At 48.3% G+C, this 25,953-nt stretch overlaps 1 protein-coding gene and 1 long non-coding RNA gene across 3 annotated transcripts in view; both read left to right on the top strand.

Annotated features, from left to right (window-relative positions):
- Positions 1-25,953, top strand: part of PTPRN2 (protein tyrosine phosphatase receptor type N2) — a 705,670-nt gene that overhangs the window by 351,403 nt on the left and 328,314 nt on the right. The window lies entirely within an intron of this gene.
- Positions 21,288-25,401, top strand: LOC311604239. Its single transcript, XR_014781415.1, has 2 exons — positions 21,288-21,453; positions 24,448-25,401. It is a non-coding gene; the product is annotated as an uncharacterized lncRNA (long non-coding RNA).

Here is a 25,953-nt window from a genome sequence, read left to right as displayed (position 1 = left end):
GTTAGGAGAAAGAATAGAGACAGAATATGCCAACACAATGAGAAAAAAAAAAAAAGAAGGCTGCAATCCGTTACGCCTGGCAGGAACATCAGACCCATTTCAGGAGGCTCTGCCTTGGCAGGGGTTGTCGCCTCGGGTTGTGCAACAGCATTTGTCTCACAGAATCCATGGGAGGGGTCATGACAGGTGCGGTTGTTGGTGATGGTGGTGAGGTTGGTAATGGTGCTGAGGTTGGTGATGGTAGCAATGATCTTGGTGAGGGTGGTGATCACGGTGAGGATGCTGAGGATAGTGATTACGATGGTAAGGATAATAATGGTTCTCATGGCAACAGTGATGTTGAAGAAGATGATGATGGTGAGGATGCTGCTGCTGCTACTGCCTCTGGTAGGAGCAGTGGGGGTGTTGATGGTGAGGATGATGGGATGGTGATAAAGGTTAGGTTAGGCCTCACCTTTCCAAAAATGTTCCATTCAAGTGTTCAGAGAACACTTGTCCCTCACAAGTCCACCCCTGTCTCTCACAGAAATTAAGTCTAGGGGAATAGGGCATGTTAGGGCAGGGAAATGGTAGCTGAAGGGACCTGGTAGCATTTTTCCTTCATACATTTATCTATAGCTTAGAAGAGAAATGGTGGGATGCCACAGGCTTTACCTGGTGCTGAGCTGAGAGTGGGGCTATGTCCTAGTCCTGGCCTCTCACTGGCCAGTCGTTCATGTCCCTCAGAGAAATAGCAGTGCACATGGAGCTCCCAAATTGTTGCGCCGGGCAGGAGATTTCTAAGGGAGGGCAGTGAATGGACAGAGTCCGGTGGGCCTGAGGCGCCAGGTATGTGAAAGCCTCCACGTTATTAGCCTGCTGGCTGACTGATCCTGGAGGATTAGGGTCCAGTTAAAGATTACTGTCAGAGGATTTTAGAGACTTGTTGGCAAGTTGTGGGAGCAGAGAAAGCTACCAGCGGTCATATCAGGAGGGGCCAGGTGCTCAGCTCAATAAAGACTGTGGAAGGATGATAACAGAAGAATTACTTCTCATAGTCTCCAAAGTGTAGCTGGGATATTGACCCCGGAGAATGGGAGCAGCAAGCGTGTGTGCGTGCGTGGTTTTCTTTCTGAGCCTGTCGACATCTTCTTAAAGTTCAGAGTCCTCTCATCTCAGAACTGTCACTTGTTGTTTGCGTTCTGAGACACCAGCTAGGTAGGTTCTGTATCACTAAAGGTGTGGTGTGGAGGACAGGCCGCCTGAAAGAGTGTGGCCAGCCACACAGGGCAACGTATGGAGTTACACCTGCCATTTTCTGAGGTGGTCAGCTGGGGAGGAGACAAGCCGGCTCTGGTAAATAATGTCTGACCTCATTCCAACTGAGAATTTCCAGAGAGGTGGCCATTTCCTCACATGAGCATGTGGCTGCCAGCCCTGCTCTCCATTCTTGTGCCTTACATAGACATAAATATTTGAAGTGTTTGCCTAGGGCTAAGACGATGGCCAGGACAGTTAGGGTGTGTTGTAGGGGGTCTATCTGGATTGGTAGGGGGCCTTGATTTCTGAGAAGAGAAATATTGGAGATCCTAGGGATCTTTCCAATCTACTATTTTTTTAGATGAAAAAAATAAATATTTCTCCAGCCACTTAGAGATGCCTTAGGGACCAGACTTGCCTTGGTTGTTCAGCTCTCGGCTAGAAGGAAGGAGCAGCAAGGCTGCACGTGACATGGATGCCACTCAGCACCCTTGCACCTTGCCATTAGCCAAGCCAGATCTCAGCTCTCCTGCCACGTGCTAGGTTTCGAGTGGTTGCTGTGGCAATCCTTGGTCAGCTTAGGGATCCATAGCTGCTTGTGAATAATCAGCCCCATCAAGGTTTAATCAGACAACATCTTTTATGTTGTTTGTTTTCATTTACAGAGTTTGATTTTTTTATAAATGACCAAGAATTATTGATAAGGAATCTCAAGTATATCCTAAGGAACTAAAAATCATTGATACCATTGGCCACCCTTTGATGTTCGTTATCTGCTCTATAACTGAGCATCTCCAGGTGTTCTTGTGGAGAACAGACACTATGTTGTTTCTGCGAGCTGTTGAGTATGTCTAAGGTGTGACCTGCTGGTGCCCAGCAGCAGAGGAAATGGGTCTGGTCTCCAGCACCCCAGATGCCCTTTTTTCAGGTTGATTTCTTGACCTTTTTCTGTTCTGTGATAAAATACCTGACCAGGGCAATTAAGGAACTTCATTCTGAATTATAATTTGAGGGGGTTATCCTACCATGGCGAAGAGACATAGAAGCAGGAGGGGAGGCCTAGTGGCAGGAGGAGGGGGCTGGTCGGTCACATTGTAGTGGCATTTGGCAAGCAGAGAGTTGAACCAATGTGCTCAGTTTGCCTTCTCCTTTTTCACCCTATCTAGGCCACGGAATGGCGCAGCCACACTCAGGGCAGGTCTCCTCATTTCAGTTAACCCAATCTTGAGACCGCCCTGACAGGCTTTCCCAGAGGCTTTTCTCCTAGATGTTTCTAGACCTGTTAACCATTCACCGTCAGAGTCTCCATTCGTCCCCCTGGGGAAAGCTCTGAGCTCACGGCAAACACTTGGCTTCCTTTTGATACAATCTCTGAGCAGGTAGCTCTTCTGTGTTGGATTTTACTTAAGTGACTGAGAACCTCAGGCCCACACAAGCGTGGCATGGAGTCCTCTACAGTAAAGAGCAGAGTCTTCAGCAGAGGTGAGCGTCGGCGTGGACAGGCGGTGGGCAGAACACCCTCCAGCTCTCTCCCGTCACTGCTGTCCTGTTGCTGTTTCCCTTTCCTCATGAAATGTGTGTCTAGATACAGACCATAATACCACCCCATGCCAGTTTCCTGTGCCAATCACTCATCAAAGTCTGCTTTCCTCACTTCCTCAGTTGTTAGCAGATAGAATTATTTTAAATTTTCTTAACGTAAGCATTTCATGGGGTTAATTAATTTTATGAAAATGTATGTGCTGGTGTGGCACCACGTAAACAAGAGATGTCTGTCATTATATGTGGCCGGTGGCCTCTCCTTTCATCCTCTGTGCACACCACTGAGCTTTTAAAGTCATAAGAAGTACGTAGGAGGGATTCAACAGGTTCCCCCGAGTGAGGGGTGGCAAGCTAACTTGTCACTGGGTTTCTGAACCAGCAGTTTGGACTTCCGGCTTGTTTCTTGCCTTCTCTGAAGTTGCAGAGGGTCTCAGAAGCCTGTGGCCACAGGCAAGCTTGCTGTTGTTCTGCACTGGGACAAGTTCACGAGCAGGCTTATGAACATCAGACTGCACCCTGAAGCAGCCCTACCTCTTCCTGTCGGGAATTGGCCTATTCGTGCCGACCTTGCTCTCAACCACATCTGCTGCCTATGAGGTACATCCTCCGATGTGGAGCTTAGGGTGGGAAACAGCGGCGGCCGTGGTGAGTGCTGCCCTTGAAAAAAGTTGGTCACTTTCTAAAGCCAGGTAACCACAGCGCATGTCTTGCTGGTGTCTGACCTCACTCCTGATCCCATGGCAGAGGACGTTTGAACCCGAGGCATTTCTCCGACCATGCAGTGAGTCCCTTCAACCGCACACTATGCGCTCAGAGCCATTAAACTCCTCAGGCCTCATCCATCCACACCTCTGCCTGAGAGCAGCGAGGTATCTGGAGTGCTGAGAGGCTCAGTCCTAACACATGCATTTTATTTTTTCAGAGAAGGATAGAGTTTACCGGTATGAGAACTGGCAGTCTTTCAGTTAAATAAGGCCTTGTGTCAGCAAGTTAACAGGTGATTCATAAAAGCTGTTTTCCAGCTATATGAGCTGGAAATATCCATAGAAGAAATATCCCTCTTCCTCCACACCATGACAGATGCTTCGCCATCACAGCCCTGGGCACAGGACAAAGGTTAGCTGGGAAGCTTAACCAACCAGTTCTTAGCACCTACTGTGTGCTCAGGATGGCTGGCTCCCACAGCCAGGAGCCTCCGATGCCTTTGTCCTCCGGAAGTCTTCACTGGGGACAGAAAAGCAACAACCACAAACACAGAAATGGCGTGACGATGACCCCAAGTGCAACAGAAGTAAACCATTACACAGTTGGTAGCTCTTTCCTTGCCCCCCACTCCCAGTACTGGGGATCGAACCCAGAGCTAGGCAACACTCTACCACTGAGCCACGTTCCCTGCTCTTCTCTTCTTACTCTGACACAGGGTCACTGTAATTCTCCCAGGCTGGCCTCACAATCTTCATGTAGCCCAGACTGACCTTGAACTTGAGCCTCTCCCACCTCACCCTCCTGACTGCTGGGATTACAGGCTGGGCCGCTGTGCCTGCCTTGTCTGCCTTGGAGTTAATGATTCACATTTGGCAGAATATCGCCCCATTTCCCAGCAAGCTATAAAGAACAAAGAGCTGCTCCAGCATTTGGTAAAGCTGGCCTTGAACTTCCGGGACATTTTGCTTTTGACTCATAACAGGAAGTTTTCATCAGCGCTGACCACCATCAGCTCTGCAAGCTTGTCAACGACCTGGCATGACTTGTTGAGCGTCTAGTCACTTGAGCGCCACTTCTGCTGGTGTCTTTTTACTTACATTCAGGGATCCACTCTTTTGGGTATAGAGGCTGCACATAGTATATTGATGAGCAGCAGCCTCCTGGCTGGTCTCATTCCCAGACACCTCCTCAGAGCAACTCACAGGCCATGTGCCCAGTCTCAGGATCTCATTGTCTTTAAACCCTCACCCCTCTTTGTGGACCAAAACTCCATGCAGCAGCCTGAGTATTACCCTCCAAGGCTCTTTGCCTCCTCTCCTTTATGGGATCTCAAGACACCCTGTCTGCTCTCAGTCATCAGACTTCTGGAGACTTGCAGCCCTAGATTTACTAGCCTATTGCCTCAGTGTCCCTGACTCTGAGAAAGGCATGGAGAGGTAGAGCCAATGCAAACACAATCCTAAGTCTTGGAGTGAGGGGTATATGTGGGCAGGACTCTCAAAGCAGCTCAGACCTTCTCTTTCTGCCCACCATGCTGTTTTTTGACAGTTTCTGATGGGTGATTTCAGCCCAGGTAATGAGGGCAAGAGACCCTTGGGGCTCGTGGGTGGCCAAACCCTATTGTTTCTGTAGTTATCTCTAACCTAACAATGGCTCCATTTAGTACATTTTTCAACAATGGTGCCAAAGTTTTACATTTTCAGTAGAAACTACATGCAGCTTTGAATCTGATTTTTTTCCTTCTACTGATAAGGCTGACCACAGTGGCCACAGCACCCTTCTGGCTCTATGATCCCAAGGGCAAGCATCCTCTACCACTCAGGGTACCACTGAGCCATCAAGACTGCAGTTAGGTGCATCTGTTCAATTCAGCACAGGGCTGTTTCCATCCAGAATGTTTGGCTAAATGAAACCCCATCATGAATTAAACATCTGTGTTGGCACAGCTGTAGTACTGGGCCTCCCAGCGACCCTGGGCTCCTCAGCAGTGAATAGCTAGGTTTTCTTCCCTGTGCTCTGAGCTCCAGGTTGCCAAGGGCTCCACTGGTGGCCAGGTCCTGGCTGAGAGGGTCATCAGGTCCAGATGAGGTTGTACGTCCTGGGAGGGCATGGTGTGTGCAGAGGGCTGCCCCAGGAACTGTGGCCTATGAGCCCCTGAGGTAGAGATTTCCAGGTGGGAATGCAGAGTGAGCTACATCCTAGGGGTTTGAGAGAGAGAGAGAGAGAGAGAGAGAGAGAGAGAGAGAGAGAGAGAGAGAGAGAGAGAGAAACGAAGAAGAAGAGGAGGAGGAGGAGAGGAGAGGAGAGAAGAGAAGAGAAGAGAAGAGAAGAGAAGAGAAGAGAAGAGAAGAGAGAAGATTTAGACCAGAAAAGTAGGTGGCTCTAACCACTGATCCCAAAAGGAGTTGTGAAGTCTGAGCTAGCACCAAACCTGCCGCACCCAACCAATTTACCAAGGAAAAATTTGGGACAAAATGGGTAGTTTTTGTTTGACAAAGGCAGTGTAAAAGAAGAGGCCAAGTATCCTACAATGGTGACCATCTTTCCCCATCACATGGGTTTAGCTTTGACCTGGAAGCTTAGAAGTATCTAGAGAGCCCCAAGTGCCAATGAGGGATCTTTGGACCTGCAGGAGGACAGGAGGCCATTTTGGGAGAAAAATGCCCATGTGCCAGCTGTCACTGGCTTCTGTGTGGCATCTGTGGGTCGAGGTCAGAGGCCAGATTTGAGAAGCAGAGCAATGGGGTTCTATCCTATCTGGATGTGGGCATCCCATTCATGGAAGGGGTCCCCATCATGTTTGCTTACGCTACAGAGTCCTGATTCTGTCTCTAGCCAGTAACCTGTTTAGCTTTGTGAGATCCGTGGGGGTGTAAGGGGCCACCTCCGTTCATGCAAATATCTCAGTGAAAGATATTGACCAGCAATGAGTTGTGGGAGATCTCCACACGCATGCGCATACATACCTGTATAACCCCCACACGTATGCACCTACACACACACACACACACACACACACACACACACACACACACACACGAAAGTGCACACACAAAAAGAATTTCAGCTGCAAACCTTTCGCTGAAAATCCTTAAGCTCACAGCACTGAGGAGAGGGCATTTCAAGTGGGACGTTTGGACAGAACCAACTAGCAAGCCTCAGTTCTGCCCAGCATCACCTGCAGTCCTGGTGGTATCCGGCTGAGGAACTGGGTCCACTCTCAGCGGATACATCCGGATGCCGTCTCACACTGCACACCAGCCTCTCAGAGGAACCAGGGTAGACTGTCACCTCCAGATTTCATGAACACACAGGTTTCATTGTTCTCTGGCATTTTCCTTATAAATTTATGTCTAGGGAAATAGCTCAATAGCAGGGAGACCAATTCCACACAGTTCTCTAAATAGACACTTACCCCACGTGAAACCGTGAAATCTAAGTAATAATAAACACACACCGCCTGCCGACCTAGCTTCCATCTAAATTGCTGTCTGCGGCCAAGACGGGTCAGTGCAAAGGAGCTTGGCAAATGGAACTGGAAGAAAACTGCCTCATTCAGATGCCGCCTCCTTGAGCCGCCCATTACCTGCCAGTCACAGCTGCTACCTCCCTCAGAAAGAGAGTGGAGCGCAAAAAAAAAAAAAAAAAAAAAAAAAAATAAGACCCAGACAATGGGAGCCGAAGAGAGGGGCAAATCCCACTCAGATCTGAATGTCTGCTCCAAAAGTTAATCCCGCGGCTGATCTGGCCCGCTCCTTCCTGGGGCAGCTTTCTGATCCCGTGTCAATTACTGCACAAAGCTGCCCTCCTCCGCAAGGCAGATCCTTTCGAGAGTTTTAGTTTTTGTTCAATATTTCATATCTGCCTCTTACCCTGCTGCCAACATTTAGCTGATCCACTGAACAGGGAACAGGGGTGTGTGTGTGTGTGTGTGTGTGTGTGTGTGTGTGTGTGTGTGTGTGTTGAGCTGCTTGAGGCTCCTGGTACTCACATGTGTCCGGGTAGTAGGACTTCATCTCATTTAAGAAAGGGCATTTGTTACCATAGACCTCTAGACAAGTAGACCGCCTGGCAGCCCCTCATGTTCTCCGTGGGCTGTGGGTGGATGTGGGCTGTGGGTGGATGTGGGCTGTGGGTGGATGTGGGCTGTGGGTGGATGTGGGCTGTGGGTGGATGTGGGCTGTGAGTAGGAGCAGACGTGAGCTGCCTCTGAGGATAGAAACCATCCAAGTATGTCATGCTAGTGAGACCCTCTAGCTGCCTCTTTGCAACAGTGAGGATGGGTTTAGATACTAAGTATACCTGGTATCTACAGGGCAGGTGAGGGTGTGGTTAGCAGTCTTCTCCTTTTGCCTGGTTGTCTAGTAAGTAGCTACAGCCCTGATGTCTATCTGCCTGACCCATGGGGTTCCCTCACACCAGGGTTTCCAACAAACAGGGCCTCCTTAGAGCACAGCCTCATGGGTCCTGGGCCTTGCCTCCCTTGTGACTGGGACATGAGCGCGTGGGGCCAGCTTCCCTTGGCACCTATCACCACAGCTCCAGCCCTGCGACCCACTGTGAGGAGAAAGCCAAGACACTGGCAGACCCCACGGGGCCCTGTGGTCCCATGCTTCCAGAAATCTTGGCTTTTTGTTGTTGTTGTTTAATTTGCTTTTAAAAAGCAAAATCTATGATGTTTAGACCCTGCTATGTGGGGGACAATATCTGAGAACCAACACCCAAGGTTATCCTCTGATCTCTACATGCATGCATACACACCTGTATATCACCTACACACACACGGAAGTGCATACACACAAATAATTCAGCTGCAAACCTTTCTCTGAAAATCCTTAAGCTACAGAGCACCGAGGAACAGACATTTCAAGCGGGACACTACTGGGGGCACGGGGCGCTCCTCTCTTGAAGGATGTTTTTCTCAGAATAAGCTGACTAGTGTGGGTTGCCTGTATGGACCAGTCAGCTGAGAGGTCTGTGATCTTTCTGAGCTCCATCTCCATCCATCACTAGAGACACCCTCTGAGGTGGAACAGAGGCGAGGAAGCGGCATCCGGCCGGAGCTAGAGCAGCCCCCCACTTGTGGACCCACATAGGCTAAGCTTTCCTATCCCAGGGCCCCTTTAGCCAGAAGAGAAGTTGGTGATTTCCTGGTGACCGGCACCCCAAGATGGACCAGCAGAAGGAAACACTCTGTCTTTGCCAAGTTGTTTGGCAGTTTACAAGAAGAGTGCCGTGAGCATCTGTGCCTCCTGTGTAGAGCCCAGCATGCACTGGGGCAATACAGTTCCATTTTTCAGATGCAAGACACTAGAACAAAGTCCCACAGTGATCTTTCGTGGAAGTTAGGAAGGAGACCATGTGTAGAGTCAGAGACCTCTGCAGCATGTGATCCTTTCCCCCAGTGGCAGAGTGGTGACCGCTGGGCTGGCAGCACCACCCGAGGGCCCAAGGCTGCTGAAGCTGTGGCTGTGGATGTTTTTCCCCTATGATTCTGCACGTAGCCCAACAGGAGGAGCCCAGCCTGGAATTCTAGGAAGCAGGCTGCTGCGTTCTTGGCTGAGCAGTAGGAAACTCCTCTGCCCTGCTCTGTGTGGTTTAAAGCCAGCACCACCTGCTTGCCTGTGCCATTAAAAGCCAGAAGCCACCTTCACAGGAGGCCTGGCCACAAGCCTCTAGGGCCCTGTCTCCTCCATTCAGTGGATTTCCACAGGGACTGATGGAAGGAAAGCAGGAAGTGCTGTTTGGCTCCTGTTGGAAAGGAAACCAGAGTCTAGTCACAGAAGACCTTGGGAGAAGTTGTGTGCACAAGCAGGGCCTGGAGAGTAGCACCGCCTCAGAGCCTGGCACGGGAGAGGCCACTTCATCCATAGTCTGTTCTCAATGTTCTACACTTGCTTCTTGCTAAAGGCGATGGGTGCTACTGTGGGGCATGGGGGAGGGGGGGGACATTCCATACCGGGGCCTCTTAGCAGGAGGATGGAGGAAGGAAGCTGTGAGGGGCCATTTTTCTACGCCCCTCAAGACCTGGCAGGGGCAGCTCATTCTTGGCTTTGGGAGTATCAGTGCCCACAGTGAGGTCGGTGGACTCTGGACCGTTAACGTTCACTTGGTTTTTACAAGCAAGGCTTTATTAAAGCCATTCTTCCCATTCTAACAGCCGTTCTTTCTGGGCTGTTATGAAATGTGTGAACTGGACATGTTAAACCATGGCCGTGTTCCCTCACAGCCTGGGGCTGAAGTGAACCGCAAGGCAGCCACGCTCTCCCTGCCTCACTCTTCTTCACTCACAACCGCTGCGGCACCTCCCTCCTGACGCCCACCGCGCCCTAACAAGGCAAATGCAGGCATTTAAAAATTTAAAAGCCAAAGGATGTTGGCAAATCAGAGCCAAGTGACAGGTATGGGTGAGTTGAGTTTTTTTACTCGGGAGATGCGTGTCTGAAATGAAGCCGCGACTTTTGGAAAAGCAGCAGGAAAGAGGGGACTGTAAATGTTCCAGGAACCTTAGTTTTGCTGTCAAATTAGTTTTTATTAAAATGGGACATTCTCAACACAGTAATTAAAAAGAATAGGTTATAGCATAGTTATGTGTATTGTAGCCGGCCTTGAATGTAGTCAACTTTGGTAGAATCAGAGATGAATTTTTTCCTTTTGCTTCCCAGTCTCTTCCATCTTTAGAAATTACCAAGCATTTAAAAATGTCTGACAATGGTTATATATAATTAGAAAACTAATATTAACATATATGCTCATAGCTAACTCTTGACCTTATTTTATTGCTTGGGCATTAAGGATTTTCGGAATAGAAATCCAAGGAGGGAAAATTATGTCAGGGCGGTAGAGGAAAGCTGCCTTCAAGCCACCGTGTGTCAGCTTGTGGGGAGGCTTCCCCAAGAGCTACCCCTGGCCAAGAGACCTGGGGAGGTTGAGGAGCGTTGTGGTGTCTGTCTACACTGAACAAAGAGCAGCAGACAATGGGGAGGGTTGTTGCGGGGCTGAGTGGGAACGCCACCAAGTCTTCCCTCGCAGAGGCCTATACGGCTTCCACACACAAGGCAAGATGTCTGCCTTTCCTGTTTATACTGATCCCCTTTGTCTGTTCTGCCATGGTATTGTGTTAGGCCAAGCCGATTTGGGACTTCATCTACTGCATCAAAAGTCTCAATATCATGATGAATTTATACCCAGGGGCCCCAGAATGTGCTTCTCTCTCTGCTCATTGTCTTCCATAACGAGATGAGTATCCTGTGACATCCAAGTAGAGCTGACTCCCAGACCACAAGGGGACAAAGATCCTTAGATACTCCTCCCCCCACCGGCCCGGCATGGGACACTGCTGTTTGCAGAGCGCCTACATGTGTCATCTTGTGTGCTTTAAATTACCACATGTTATAATGCCAAATGCAGTGCAAACACTCTGCAAATCGTCCCTTGCTGCATAGTTTCTGGAATTGCAAGAGGGAGTCTGTGTATGTTCAATACAGATGGAGTTAAGGAAAGCCTTGGTTGGACGGACCAGGCGTGCAGCTGCTGTGGTGTGCTGTGCCTGACACATTTCTAGTGTTGTCTAAAGGAAGAAGGATGGTAGAAGAGGATGAAGGGCTGGCATTGTGCTGAGTAACAGTATTGAGGGAGGGTCAGAGCAGAGCTGGCTATGGTGTGCCATCAGCAGTCCTGAGCACGGCTGGACACCACCTGGTCAACCCTTGCTGGACAGAGAGATGGGTCCCAGCTCCAGCTGCCTCTGGAAAGATAAGACACAGTGATGACATCACTGAAATCAATAGATGGATGAGACATAGTGACGACGTCACTGTAATCAGCAGGTGCTTGAGACACAGTGATGATGTCACTGAAGCCAATAGGTGGATGAGACACAGTGATGACATCTCTGAAATCAATGAGTGAAGAATTGGCATGCAGACGATGGGCTGGACTGGAGGGCACTGGGCTGTGAGAAACAGTGTCCTGACTTCTGGAACAGGAGGCTGCTGGATACATGGAGCTTCCATGCCTGCGCCAACTGGGCTGAGACTGTGGCAGTGAGACAGGGTTGTGGGGTGTGCTGGAGCTGGCTGGGCTGTGTCATGGACTTCAACGAGACCAGGGCTTCCTTCTCGTAAGGTCTCTTCCTCGGAACCTTGGTGCCTGGTCTGGTTTGCTAGGTGTAGATCTTAGATATAAAAAGCCCTCAAAAATAAACTACTTGCTTTTTCTATTTTATAATACTACCCATCTTTTAAATGTTTTACAAGTTATTAAAGAAGATGAAATAATGGCATACTTAAAATGAGTTTTTCAGTTGTATTAGAGACATGTCACCACACTCTGTCCTACCTCTCCTGAGTGGCCTGACACCACCATCCTTGTGCCCTCACCACTTTCCTTTATCTACCTATGGGAGGACTGGATGGAGACTCTTGTCATGGGCCAACTCGGATGATAATTAATTAGAATTCTCATTAATTCAGCAAATGTCTGAGTGTTAGAAATATTTAAAGCGTATTTTAGTGACATAGTTTACTAAACAGCCCTAACATCAGGAGTCCTCTCTTGGTCCATAGCCAGAGACAGCGTCTGTTTGTATGCTGTCATTTCTCTATGAGGCTACCCAGGGAGCTGCATGGTAGGAGTCCAGGTGACACTGGCCTTGTCAGTGTCTGGAGCGGTGCTCAAACAGACCGGTGCCAGTCTAGTCATCCTGTACCCCACGCTTCTGTGCCCCCATCTTTTCATGCACTGTTAACCTCCTGCTCCTGTGTAGCTCACACTCCCGGGAACTACACACTTACACATTCTTTAACAGGCTTCTTGTGGATGTGGAGAGGTGGCTCAGAGGTTAACAGTGCAGGCAGGGATGCAGGTTCAGTACCCAGCACCCTTATGGAGGCTCACAGCCACCTGTAACTCCATTCCCAGAGGGTCCAACACTCTCCTGACCTCCACATGCTCAGACACACATGTGACACACATACGTACATGAAGGCAAGACACTTGTACACCTTAAGAAATAGCGTTATGCTTCATGAGCAGCATTCTAGCTTTTCTTATAAAGGGAAACAGGCCACATAGGACCAGACTCTGACAGACTTGGTAGCACTGAACCGGGCAGCCTGGGGAAGGACACATTAAGCCTAAGAAAAGTAGGATTATTTTTCTGGAAAAAAAATGTTCCCAGGACCACGGTACATGCACCTGACAGACTTCCCATGGTGCGCTTCCCAGCAAGTTCCTAGAGTGAGCAGTGAATATGGATCTAGCAGGTTCCTGCACCTCACGGGGGTACCTATGGGTAAGGCCACAATGTGAGACACAGTGACTGATAATAAGAGTAGTGGAGACTCAGGCATAAGGCTACAATGGCTGGCTGAGTGCAGAAATGTTTATAATAACCCCAGCGCAGGGCACTTCCCGTCTCTTTAGGAGCAATAGGTGCTGTGGGTGCCATCTTCACATCACCTGGTTTTATCTTTTCCTCTCTCGCTTGTCCTTTTTTTCTCAACAAAGCCGCATGTGAGTTCATCTCTACACTGTACATACTGTTTATCTTAAAGCTCATGCTTGGCCTTGCAGGAGCACTTGGCTGTTGTTTTCTGCTCTTAAAGTCTAATTTGGGGAGGCGGGAGGCTCAGTAGAGAATGTGAGAGAAATAGCTAGACGCACAAGCATTAGCAGGAATCTAGCATTTTCTGTGTTTGTACTGGGACCCAAGCTGACACAGGTACCTTTTGAAAGTGAGTTTGTCAGATTTTATTTCTAACAGTAGCCAACCTAAGCCTCAGAGCCACTACTCTCTGGTGCCGCCCCCAGTGCCCTTCCTTCCCCATGCTGGCAGCAGCGTGGCACTTCATCAGATCCCCACACTTCTATGCAGTGAGTGGCATGCGTTCCTTTCTGGGTACTCCCTGGGGGATGGGGGGGGCTAGTCCTTTTAAATACCCTTCACCTTCACCTTTGGCCTTGAGAGTGAAGAAAGATATGGGAATCTCCAAACCCACAGCTCACTCAGCCTCCAGGGACAGGTGTGCCATGACGGCTCTCATCAAGAGATGCCTGTAGACACTGGGCACGTGTGCCACCAAGAGGATGGACTTGGAGACTCCGACAGCAGGCCATGAACAGAGGCCGAAGTCCAGTCAATGTCCATACCTCTGTGACTCACCACTCCACTAAGAACAAAGAAAGAGGGAAGAGAAGGAAATTCTTGAAGGTGACCAGTGTGTTAGTGAGCCACTACTTGGCTGCGCTCACAGGGTTCTTCTATCACGGAATGTGGTGCCAACCCGAGTGGAGGCCCTGATGCTTCTACAGACCTGAGGCGGCTCCTTCCTGCAGCTCCACTGCAAGCATAGCAGCTGCCCCCAGGCCTATGTAGGGTGCAGTGTGGCCGTGGGCCCTTCAGTCCCTCTATGCCACCCCAAGCCATTAGGTGGTTTTGTTGTTGTTGTTGTTGTTGTTGTTTTATTTTGTTTGGTTTGGTTTTCTTGGTTTTTTGAGACAATGTTTCTCTGTGTAGCCTTGCCTGTCCTGGACTCACTTCATAGACCAAGCTGGCCTCAAACTCACAGCAATCTGCCTGACTCTGCCTCCATGAGTGCTAGGACTAAGGGCCTGTGCCACCACGCCAGGCTTTCCCAAGTCCTTAATTTTCCTGCTCCAAGACACATTGAAGCATGAGCCCTGGGTGTGGCTGTCCCATGACCTGTCTGTTCCTTAGAGCCCGTCCTTTTGGGAGAGTCCAGCTTCTATACCATGTGTAAAGCAGACAGCTGTTCCTGGGGGGTGGGGGGTGTTTTCCTGGTTGGGGGGGTGATTACAGGAACATTTACATGAACTCTTTAGGGAGAAGATGGTGGGATGGTAGCTTCTAGCTGGCAATTAATCTAAGGTTGTCCTGTTTGACACAAGCTAGAGGACCCTCAGGTGAGACCCTGCCTCCACTGGACCACCTGCAGGCAAGTCTGTAGGGCGTTTTCTTGGTTAATAACTGATGTAGGTGGACCCGCCCAGAGGACCCGCCCACAGGCAGGTGGTGCTGGGTGCTGTAAGAGAGCAGTGTGAGCAAGTTGTAGGTAGCTTAGGTAGTGAGTCTGTACAGAACATTCTTTCATGGCCTCTGCTTCAATCCCTGACTCCAGGCTCCTGCCTTTGGGTCCTACCTACTTTTCCCTCCGCAGTGGTGTGTAACCTGAGAGGTGAAATAAACCCTCTCCTCACCACCTGCTCTTGTGTGTGTGTGTGTGTGTGTGTGTGTGTGTGTGTGTGTGTTTCACAGCAACAGAAACCCTCACTAAGATAAAGGTTTTATCTATAATGATCTTGCAGCCAGTTAAGAAAGAGGCATCTCCACTCAGGGACAGAGGCGCCGAATTGGCCCGGGTCCTGCAGTAGCACTTCCTGGTTCTGCAAGTCCCTGATTGTGAGGCTACAGTCCGTCCACATTGACCTCTAAAAGTGCTTTTATCTGACTAGCTACCTTAGAGGAACAGAGGATGGAGCTGTGCACAGACCCCGCCTCATGCCTCTGGCCTCCCACCCATGGTAGACGTGCTGCCTGGTTCTCAGGGCAAAGGGACCCAAGATATCCCCCATGTCTCTCCAGAGGTTCAGGAACAGCCCTTTTGATCTTCTCAGATGCGAAAGCAACCTTCACTAATTATCATGGCTCTTTCTTCTTTAACAAGCTTGTTCTCGTTAGCCACCCTTACCAGAATGTACCGGAATTCATTCACAAATGCACGTTCCTATGAGTCTGTGGAAAAGAGTCCTTCCTGAGGCACTGCCCTGCCCTTTGCTGTGGTGTTTGTTAACACTATTAATCCAATTTAAATGAGAATTATCCTTTATATTGCTTCCCATATATACACATTTTTCTCTTTAAAATGGAAAGGTTATACCAAATGCTATGTTTTTCTTTGCTGCAAAGACCAAGGGGGCTGTTTTAGTACAGATTAGTGGATGCGCAAGGCAGAGCCCTGTAGGTGGTGGACCAGTTATCATCTGTGTGATTAGTTTCACCTTGTAGCTGTGTCTCTGAAAATGCAATTAACAGTTTCATATTGAGTGCAGCTTGCCTTTATTCCTGCTGCATGGGGTGCAGCATTTACATCATAAAAAAAACTAATTGGTAAACACAGTCTTGCCAGCTCCACTGGACCCACCCAGTTCTTCTCAGTTAATTGGCTCAGTTTCAACACACACACACTGGATAGGATTTCAAAGGGTGCCTTGGATTAGAGAGCTGGCAAGCACTTGTGTTCACAAACCGACGCCAAGGAGACTCGGAAAAATATTTTAAATTAATGCTGATTGCAGCAATGTGCTTGTCCAATTGTTGCCATGGAAACCATTTCATCTGCTAATCTGGTGTGTGTGTATGTGCGTGTATGTGCGTGCATGCGTGCGTGTGTGTGTGTGTGTGTGTGTGTGTATGTATGTGTGTGCATGCATGTGTGTGTGCGCGCGCGCATGCACCTGTGCGTGTGTGTGTGTGTGTGTGTGTATGTGTATATGTGCGTGCACACATGTCCATGTGCATGTGTTGCGTGTGTGCGTGCATTTGCATGTGTGTGTGCGTGTGTGTGCTTGTATGCATGCGCCTGTGTGTGTGTATGTGCATGCACGCATGTGTGTGCGTGTGTGCATGTTTGTATATGTGTACATGTATGCACCTGTGTGTACGTGTGTGCACATGTGTGTGTGCATGTGCGTGTGCGTGTGCGTGTGAGTGTGTGTGTGTGTGTGTGTGTGTGTTGGGACTCACTAATGACTTTCATGAAGTTGGCTCCCCTAGTGCCTTGTCAAGCACTATCACAGTGAGGTCCTGACAGAACCTTGATGTCCCCAGTGTCCTCCCAGCATCCACAGCTTACCCTCCCCATCCCCAGAGCACTCCCGCCTGTCCCCCAGTTCCACTTGTGGAATGTTCAGACACGTACAGCCCTGCCACATAAAGTGCTACTCCAGAAGGGTGGAGACAGCCCATCGGTGGGCTGTGACACTGGCAGAGATTTCCTCCCCTGGAAGGTTGGGTATTGATCCAGCGAGTGCCCGAAAAACGATGGAGCAGGAAGCACCATGGAGTTGTTCGCACTCCTGGCAGAAGACAGGCAGCATGTCTCAGAGGGTGAGCCTAGGGTGCAGACTCTTAAGACCACGTGATAGTGTCCTCCATCTCTGTAGGTGCCTGTCCTTGAGATGAAGGTGACTGAACCCTCTAATGACATGACTGGGGCTGCTTAGCCAAAGCCTCTCACCTTACCACCAGCCCCCGTGTCCTGGGCACTTTGCTCACTTTAGCAGAGTCTAACAAGGACTAAGGCTCATACCCCTCAAGTTGGACCATATAGATTGCTGGACTATAATAAACAGATATTTGTTTTTAACTTGTACAAATAGCTATCTACTTAGTTACAGGAAAAGAGAAATTCCCAAATTCTCTGCTAGTCGCAAAATTAGTCCCCTGTAAAGACTTTTCTATAATTAACAAATTAAGAGTTGGGCCTGGACAACACTAAAACACAGCTCTCACCTCAAAGGATGTGAGGGTTTGTTCCAGAGCAAATTCAAGTGGCTGTGTCCTGGTAAAAACATTTTGATGACTGCAAATTCTGTGTTCAAAGAAATTCATAAAGCAAGATACTTTGTAAATATTTTGGTGGAAACACCAGGTAAGAGGGGTACAGAAAAGTAAAGATACCTCAGCTGTAGGCATCAGACGCTATCTGACGGCACTCCCAGCCGTCATTTGGTGGCAGCTAGGGCCCTTGTACATTTCAGAAGACACACTTTGTAATTACAAGGGTATAATACACACACTATGTTAGTCACATACACACAACACCAAATGGGCTCAGCAGAAGAGGTCATCAAGAAGAGGTCACGATTTTTAGGGGAATGGGGGCGGTTGGAGGGAGGACAGGGCAGGGTGAATGATCTAAATACACTGTACATGCAGAAAATTCTCAAAAATTACATTTTGAAAAACTCATAAACAGTGTCTAAAGACAGCTCAGGAGGAGAAAGGTGGGGTAGGCAAGCTGTGAATTTTGGAATCTTCCAGAAAAATAAAAATGGAGAAAGGAGGCCAGAAGGCCTTGACCTCTGATTTATGCCAGACAGTTCCTTAGTTCAGCAAGCAGGCGTTGGTCGATAGCAACTGAGCAGCAGAAGATGACAGCAGTGGTTGGGAGGACAGCTTCAGGGACAGAGAACAATACCAGAGTTGCAGGGAAATTGGGCTTTTCTTTTGGCCAGCGTTCAAAAAAAGGGGATAAGGAAAATAAAAAATAAAAAGTTGCATTTTGCAAGCAAGTCACAGGGCACAAGCTCCATAGTGCTCCCTGATGCAAGTGTCTGCCCCAGGAGGGGCTTTGGGGGAAGGAAAAGTACTTTATCTCTTTCTGGGAATAATTATTCCTCCTATCTCCTTAGTGGGTGGAATCAGCTCCCCAGAGGGGCGGTCCCTTGGCCAGGTGATTGGCAGTTGGAGTGAACTCTTAGGTTTTAGCAACTTAGAAGTTATATCCCTACCCAGGGCCAGAGATGGAACTTAGATTCTGCTCCTTTGCCCGAGAGGAAGTAGTTGTACTTTAATGGATTTCCACAAAGCCCAGATACCTCCACCCTTTTTATATGGTATTTAAATTCTAAGGAATTGTTGCTGCATATATACCTAGTATGACCATGAAATGAGGGTTGGGTGGGGGGGGTGGTGGGCAAAACTTCAACCTCTAAGGTTACCATAACAACTGCATCAGGATCCACGAAGAGACTAGATCTGAGATGCTAACCCATGCCTGATCAGATGCTCCAGCTATCTATCACTTAGGGCTTTCTGCTCCCTTGAAGCCAGAACACAGCAAGCAACAGAAGTGGACCTCAGTGTTAGCAGTGGTCAAAACCTGACTAGGCATTTTCATGTTCTTTGTGTCTCATTCAAGGAACTGAAATGAAAGATCACACAGACTGTAACTTCATTTAAAGCAAAGCGATAGCAAAAGCCAGACTCGGTGAGGAGCGTTAGCAGGTAGAGATGGTCCAGTGCCTTGGAACGTACACAGCGCTGGCAGGAGACCTGGTTTTGGTTCCACCCACCCACCCCACATTAAATGGCTTATAACTGCTTCTGACTCCAGTTCCGGGGGGATCTGGGGCCCCTCCCATCTGGCTCCCGAGAGCATTCACATGGCGCATGTAAACTGACGCAGGCACCCACACGTACACGTGAATGGAAACAATGTCTTTAAAAATAAAAACAAAGGATGAGAGCAGGCTACATGAGTGAGAAGTGCTCAAAGGCCTCTGCCATTGTTCAGGGCTTCCTGCTATGGAGCTCAAGAGGAGGAGGAGTTTGGTTGCCAAGGGGCATAGTTTGGGGTGTTCTCTATCTGACTGACAGATTGCTATATAGACAATTCTGTGCTTAATCATAAGCACTCCTCATTATGCGTAGGCCTAAGATATCAGGTAGAGCTGGGCTCCCTAAACATGCACTTTGAGGTCACAGTATGCCTTTTGCATATGCACCCCAAACTAGATCAGGCCAGGTTGTTTTTTCTTGTTTTTTTATACCCAGATATAAATGGAGTACAGTTGAATAGAACATGTATAAGTTTATCCTATGCTTTGGGGTGCTATGTTTAGGAAGTTCCGTGCAGGTAGATAGGTATATATTTTGATAGGAGTGGATACACATATGTGCAAAAATGAGTCTCAGATTGCTATGTGTGTACAAGGCCCAAACCAAATAGAGTCCCAGGTTGCCAAAGTATACCACATGCATGCATCCTCAGTATACTGTATGCACGCCTACCTCAGAATTTGTATCCCACCACCTTAGCCCAGGTACCCACTGCACATCCCAGTTGTCCCACCCCATGAAAATCAAGAGGAATGCCTGCTAATGCTCAGCCCCCTGGCTTTGAGTGATTGGCCAGTAGGGCAGAGCAGGAGGAACATAGGGCATTAGGAAAATGATCTGGCATGGTTAAGAGTTGAGTGTGAGAAACCAAGAGTGTGTGGAGCAACAGGCTCAGACATCCAGATGCTCAGGTGACAGGACCTCACCTGTGTTTCCCGCTATATCATAGGTTGGTATTTTCTTTACTCATAACTTCAATCAATATACAAGTAAATTATTAAATAAATATACAATCAAACCTTTGATTACAATTAACCAGTTAGCCAGGCAGTGGTGGCACATACTCATAATCCCAACACTTGGGAGGCAGAGGCAGGTGGATCTCTGTGAGTTCAAGGCCAGACTGGTCTACAAAGTAAGTCCAGGACAGCCAAGGCTACACAGAGAGACCCTGTCTCAAAACAACAACAACAACAGAACAAAGATTAACCAGTTATCTTTAGGAGCCATGTCCTTATAATTGCAAGTACTATTATAATTTTGATTCTCTGATATTTGTAAACTACACATGACATTCTTCTATCACATTTAGCACATGCTGTCCTCTCTCTGTCGTTGCTCCCAATAAGCTGCCATGTGTGTGCACACCTTTGGAAATGGCTGGCTAGCAGAGACCCTGGATTAGAGGTGAGCCACCATGGCCAGGAGTATGCTATGCCTCAGGGCCATTCTGCGTGTCCTGGACAAATACATATTTTCTGAGGAAGGAACTTTCAATCCCACTAGGGTCAGTTTATAAATCTCTTGAAATATGAGGATTCACTGACAGCCCCAGTGTGGTGTTTTTGTTGCTCCGGATTAATGAGAGCTGTTGCTCCAGCCTATCACTGTGGAGGGTCTGGAGTGTTGATAAAAGCCCAAGAAAGGATACTGCGAAAGCTGAAAATCCCTATCAATTTGGACATTTTAGGGAAAGCTTGTAAAATGTACCTGTTGCTTGGCCTTCCTAGTCATGAGACCTTATTTTTGTATCTAAAATGGTTGTCACCAGCCACTAGGTTTGGGAAATCTATGACTTCCAGACTAAGTGAGCCCTGCACCCACATTGCCTCTTCCAAGTAATGGCAAGAATCTGAACTTTGTGTATATGACAAGGGCTGTACTGCCTTTCAGAAGGATGGGCATGCTCCATGTGACCCGGCTTCTCAGGCTTGGAGAATGCAGGCGAGAAAAGGGTGTAAGTGCTGTAGTGCCCAGACTTGGATACTCAGTGTGTCAACATTATAGTGGGCCTTCCTGCAATATGCTAAACGTGAGGGTTTCAAATCCTCCGTCAAAAAGGAAAATGAACAGAAATAAAGATTTTAAAGGTAAAATGTGGTACAGGATAAACTTTTTAAACACACTGAAATATAAACGCTCATGGCTGGGATGTGGTTCAGTGACCCAGTATTAGTAACCCACCAGAAAGACCTCAGGGACACAGATGAGAAATTTCATCATTTATAAAAAGGAATAGATTGTGAAGTTTTAAAATTCTATGCTGTTTACATTCACATGAGGTTAAATAAAGTGCAAAAGGAGGTCAGTAGACTCAGCGGTATACATGCAGGTGCTGTTGACAAGGGGTTGTGGGGGTCCTACGCACCTGAGGCTGCAGCAGAGACCCTTTTATGTCAGGGCACTATGGATGCTGCCTCAGCATCAGTGTGCATACTGGTGGGAGTCCTGAAGACAAAAGCAGGACTTAGACCATTCTTTTAGAGACCACAGTGTGATCCTAAGAGGCTAGGATGTAGCCACGTGGCCCAACCCTGTCTTTCCTCCTGCTCCCACGGGAGCACTGTGCTGCCCTTAGCCCGAGGCCATAGCTGTTTCCACAGCTGTGACACCGCCCATGATGTCATAGAGGACTGACCTCAAATTGGTCTGGAATCTACCAAGTTTGTGCAGGCACACAAGTCCTACTGGCTGGTGCATACTTTCAACCTACATGTATCTCTTCAGAAGTGCTTTAGGGAGGCATCCAGAGTGTTGCCTCAGAGTCAAATCCCTGGGAAGGGCCATACATTTAGCTCCTACAAGTCCTCCTTTCCCTGAAGGTACCTTAAGCTCTGGAAGGAGAAGGCTGGTTGCAATACTGCTTCCTTTGCCTAGCCTAAATATTTGTACAAGGCTTCAAATGGTTTGTATGTATGGGGGCACTTAGAAGCCAGAGATTGGCATTGGGTATTGTAATCTATCATTCATCATTAAAAAATATATATATATAATTAAATATAATTTTATATTTCTACATTGTTTATATAGATATATCTATGTAAAGAAGGGGAGCCTGAGCTCAGATTCGTGCTACTGAAACCACCCCACCTGTGCATGGTCTCTGCTGTCAGCGGGCTGCACACAGGGTGGAGATCATTCCTGCCCCATCACTGCAGCAGTGGTTTCCACACAACAGCTCCCTTGTTGTCACTAAGCCTACAGGGTGAGCTGCGTGCGCTGCCCTTAGGCTTGGGCACAGAGATGCTTTCCAAGCTATCTCCTCATTACCGTTAATGGGTATGGACATGGGCCCATGGCACAGCATTTACCTCGTGTGTCAGAGGCTGTAGTTTAAGCTCCAGCACTACAGAAACAGAGACAATTGTGAATAAAGACTAAAACAAACCAGGAGCTTTCTCCAGGGGGAGTTCCAGGCCCGTGTGAGTGCTGGCTCTTGCCCTGTTCTCATCTGAACTTCCTCCCGCATGAACAAGTTAATGTACCGTCCAACACTTCTGAGCTTGCTGCCAGGGCACTTGGGGGCTGTGCATGTGGTAAGATGGTTTCATTGGTGCTAGCCTAAGCCCAGACTTACTCTGTTTCAAAAAATGTTATTTTTTTAATGTGGAGAATGATAGATGCCACCTGATGTCAATCTCTGGGTTCTGAATGCACTGACACATGCAGCTGTGTATCTGTACACACACACACACACACACACACACACACACACACACACACACACACGATATAAATAGTGTAAACGATACTGGAGGAAAGACAAGAGAACCCCCCCCCAAAGGTACCACACAGGGGAGGGAGCACAGGAAAGACTGCTGCTTCACAGAAGCGAGGTTCCCCGTGAGGCCCAGGCAGCCGGGGCCCCTTGAAGCCTTCCGTACATCCTGGCCAGCACAGACACTCATAACAATGTCGTAAGTGGAAGAACAGCAGAACTCACCCTCCCGTGGTCCAGAGGCAAGTCCTGGAGTATGCGTGCCATGTGGCTCTCCCCAAAGCCTCTCTCCGTGGCATGTGGAGGGTGGCTTCTCCTGTATCCTTGCATCCCCCTATCAAGTGTCCTCCTCTTCCCTACTATTTCCAGACCTTATGATGCCACCTGTCCTCTTAGATCGGATATAGCCCAAGGACCAATCTGCACTTCAGTTACCACCTTCAAGGCCTCAAGTACAGTACCGCAAAGGTAGATAAGAACTTTAGCCAAATAATTTGAGGGACAGTCCCACCAATAACACAGCCCTGTCTGCCCACTCCTGCTTCTGTATCCCATCCCTATATGGTAACACTTGCTACCTCCTGTGGCTAGGCCACATTGTAACCATGCCAGCACCCCTCTGTGAGGCCACGGATGCCTGCCCTCAGCAGTCAGGGCACATCAAAGAGTGTTCAGTATTCACGCATCTGTGGCCTGGTGCATCCATCATTTCTCTCAGCCAAGCTATGTGCACGTATCCTCAGAGGCAGTTTTTGGCAGCTGTAGGCTTTTCTCAGAGGAAACCACCTCACATACAGATGCTGTCATCCTGGTAAGTGCCTTCATCCCTGAGAGGATGAGGACAGGTAGCAATGCTGCTTCCTCAGCTGTCCAAGATTCAAACACTGCAGCTGCCAATTTAGCTGCTCACTTTTCTCGCACACTTACCTTATTGTTAAGCCTGCATGTGGTGTGCAAGGCCTCTGGTGTCCGGTACAAAGGAGATGGAAAAATTTGGTGTCTATTCTGTCCCCACATCACAAGCTTGAGCTGGTATGTGGTTCCACAGCAGCGTGCTTGCCTAACACACCAAAATGGATTTGATCCCCACCGACAGCAAAATAAAGACAGACAGATAGATGATGGAAGATGTAGATGATAGATAGATAGGTGATAGATAGATAGATAGATAGACAGATAGATAATAGATGATATATAGATGATAGATAGATAGAGACAATAGATAGATGATAGATTGATAGATGATTGATAGATAGATGATAGATACATAGATAAGTAGATAGATGATAGATAGATGATGGATAGATAGATCCATAGATAGGTATAGATATATATTGATAGATATAGATGATAGAGATAGGTAAATATAGATTGAGAGACATAGATTAGAAATAGATAGATGATGTATATACACACATATATGTATATAATCGTGTAAATAAATAGTAAAAACAGATTTTTTTTCAGGGAGTTCCTTGACATGTGAAGTTCCTAGGCCCACCCATGGAAGCATCTGCTTTTCCCTGTCCTCAGTTGAGCTTCCTCAAAAAATAGTTGAGTTAATAAAGTAATGGTTGTGTTGTTCCACTCTGTGTCAAGCTCACTGCCCCTGTGCGATGGTGGGATGGTGCCATTAGGCCTAACCTGTGAAGTGAGACTTTTGGAATTTTGCTTTCTTAAAAAAAAAAAACAAAATATTATACAAATATGCTTTTCATCTTAGTCCCAGGTGTGGGGTACGGGGCCGTCTGCAGCAGCTGACTATGGTTTGCCTCATGCTCTAGCAGAAACATGGTTCTGCCAGTCGCAGATAGTTTCTGCGTTTGTGTGACACTTGAAATTCCGGGGACAATTCTGAGGGTATGTAAGTGCCAGGGCCCTAGAGGCAGGGTGGGTTGCTGGTTGCTGTTGGCCAGCTTGTTGAGTGGTCATGAGGTTCGATATCCTGATGGTGAAGACCAAACTTTACCCAAGGAGCTTGAAGGCCCTGGTTGGCAAGAAGCAGTTTAACATAACATCGCCCCCTTCCCGACCCCTGGCTTTATTCAGGGATCTCTTTTTTTTCCCCCTCTCTGTCCTTTTTTCCTGTCACCTATAGTGCTATGGCATTGAAAGGAAAGAAGAAAAGAGGCAGAGAAAGGTGGACAGAAGAAGAATCCACAACGTAATAAAAATCCAGTCTCAGACCTGAGCTGCCTCTCTTTGGCAAGGACATGCTGCCTCATGGCTGGAGCTGTCACGTCTCACCCACAAGTTTTCTATGTCCTCTCTCATGGAAAGGCATGTGATTGTGAAGCATGGCTCCCACTGTGAAGCAGGACTGGCCTGCTCTGCCGTGGAGTGGCGCTTTTTCTGTATGGTCACTCTAAAGGTGGCAAGAGTGACAACCAGGCTCCATCCTTTCAGCTCTGCGAAATTCCTGGAACTCAGATTTTTCCATCTATAGACACAGAGCATATCCTAGAATCCAGTTCTCAGGGTTTCTGTAAACAGGCTGGAAGTGTGACTCCCACTATAAGCCACATGGTTTTACTCACCTGTCACATTCCGCAGCGGCCTTACCCTCAGCCCTGAGCCCCTCCATCAGTCTCACTGTCGGGTGGGTACCACTTCCCTAGCATCAGGCCGCGGCCTTACCCTCAGCCCTGAGCCCCTCCATCAGTCTCATTGTCGGGTGGGTACCACTTCCCTAGCATCAGGCTGCAGTGGCCTTACCCTCAGCCCTGAGCCCCTCCATCAGTCTCACTGTCGGGTGGGTACCACTTCCCTAGCATCAGGCTGCTTCTAGTTACATAAGGAAAAAGTGTCACAGTAAAAAGGCCTCAGTGTCCATGTGATGTGTCCCAGGCTCTGAGACCCTCCAGTGACAGCTAACGCCAGCCTTGAAGGCCAGTCTGCCTCCACCTTTGTTATTATTTTTGAAGTAATAATGTTAACCTTTTGTTTTAATTCCCTGGTTATTCCCCTGGCTGTAGCCGTAGAGTTCTATCCTTTGGCAACAGAAAGCAGTTTTATTAGTGAGGCAAGAAGTTAATTAAAAAGAAGATTCAAAGGCTGCAGTGTGTTGAGAAAGCAACTGAATCAAACACAGCGTGTCAGTCTTCAGCCCCTGCCATCCCCAGCTCGGGCAGATGGCGTGAGTACAGCGAGGTCTCAGGGACATGGAGTCACATTGGGGAGCTTTTCCTCTACCCATGGAGCATGGGAACTCTCTCTAGGTCTGAATATGGGCTGAGTGGGTGTCACTCACAGATTCCCCCGTTGTCCACCCAGCAACCTAGTCCTGGCTTCCGTGATATACCCATGTGTCCAAAGCCCACATGAGAGGAAACAGCACACTGTATCCATGGAAAAGAATGAGACATGGGAACACAGGGCGTAAATGGCGTGTAGACATGTAGCCTAGATCTGGGAAGAGGCCTGGCAGGGTGTGCTCGGCCACCACTAGAAGGTGAGTTGTAAAATGTTTTGTCTGCTGTCCTGAGGACAGGTGGGGGTGGACACAAAAACAGGAATGGATGCTGGCCTGAGCAAGAGGGCTCAGGTGGTGATGACACTGCTTGTCTCATCAGGAGACTCTGGGAAGTCAAAGCACCCGATGGAA

Source organism: Acomys minous (genome assembly GCF_964271855.1).
Source record: "Acomys minous genome assembly, chromosome: 8".
In the NCBI taxonomy this organism is placed as follows: Eukaryota; Metazoa; Chordata; class Mammalia; order Rodentia; family Muridae; genus Acomys; species Acomys minous.
The sequence above is the reverse complement of the archived record's forward strand: the minus strand, read 5'-3'. Positions and strand labels throughout refer to the sequence as shown.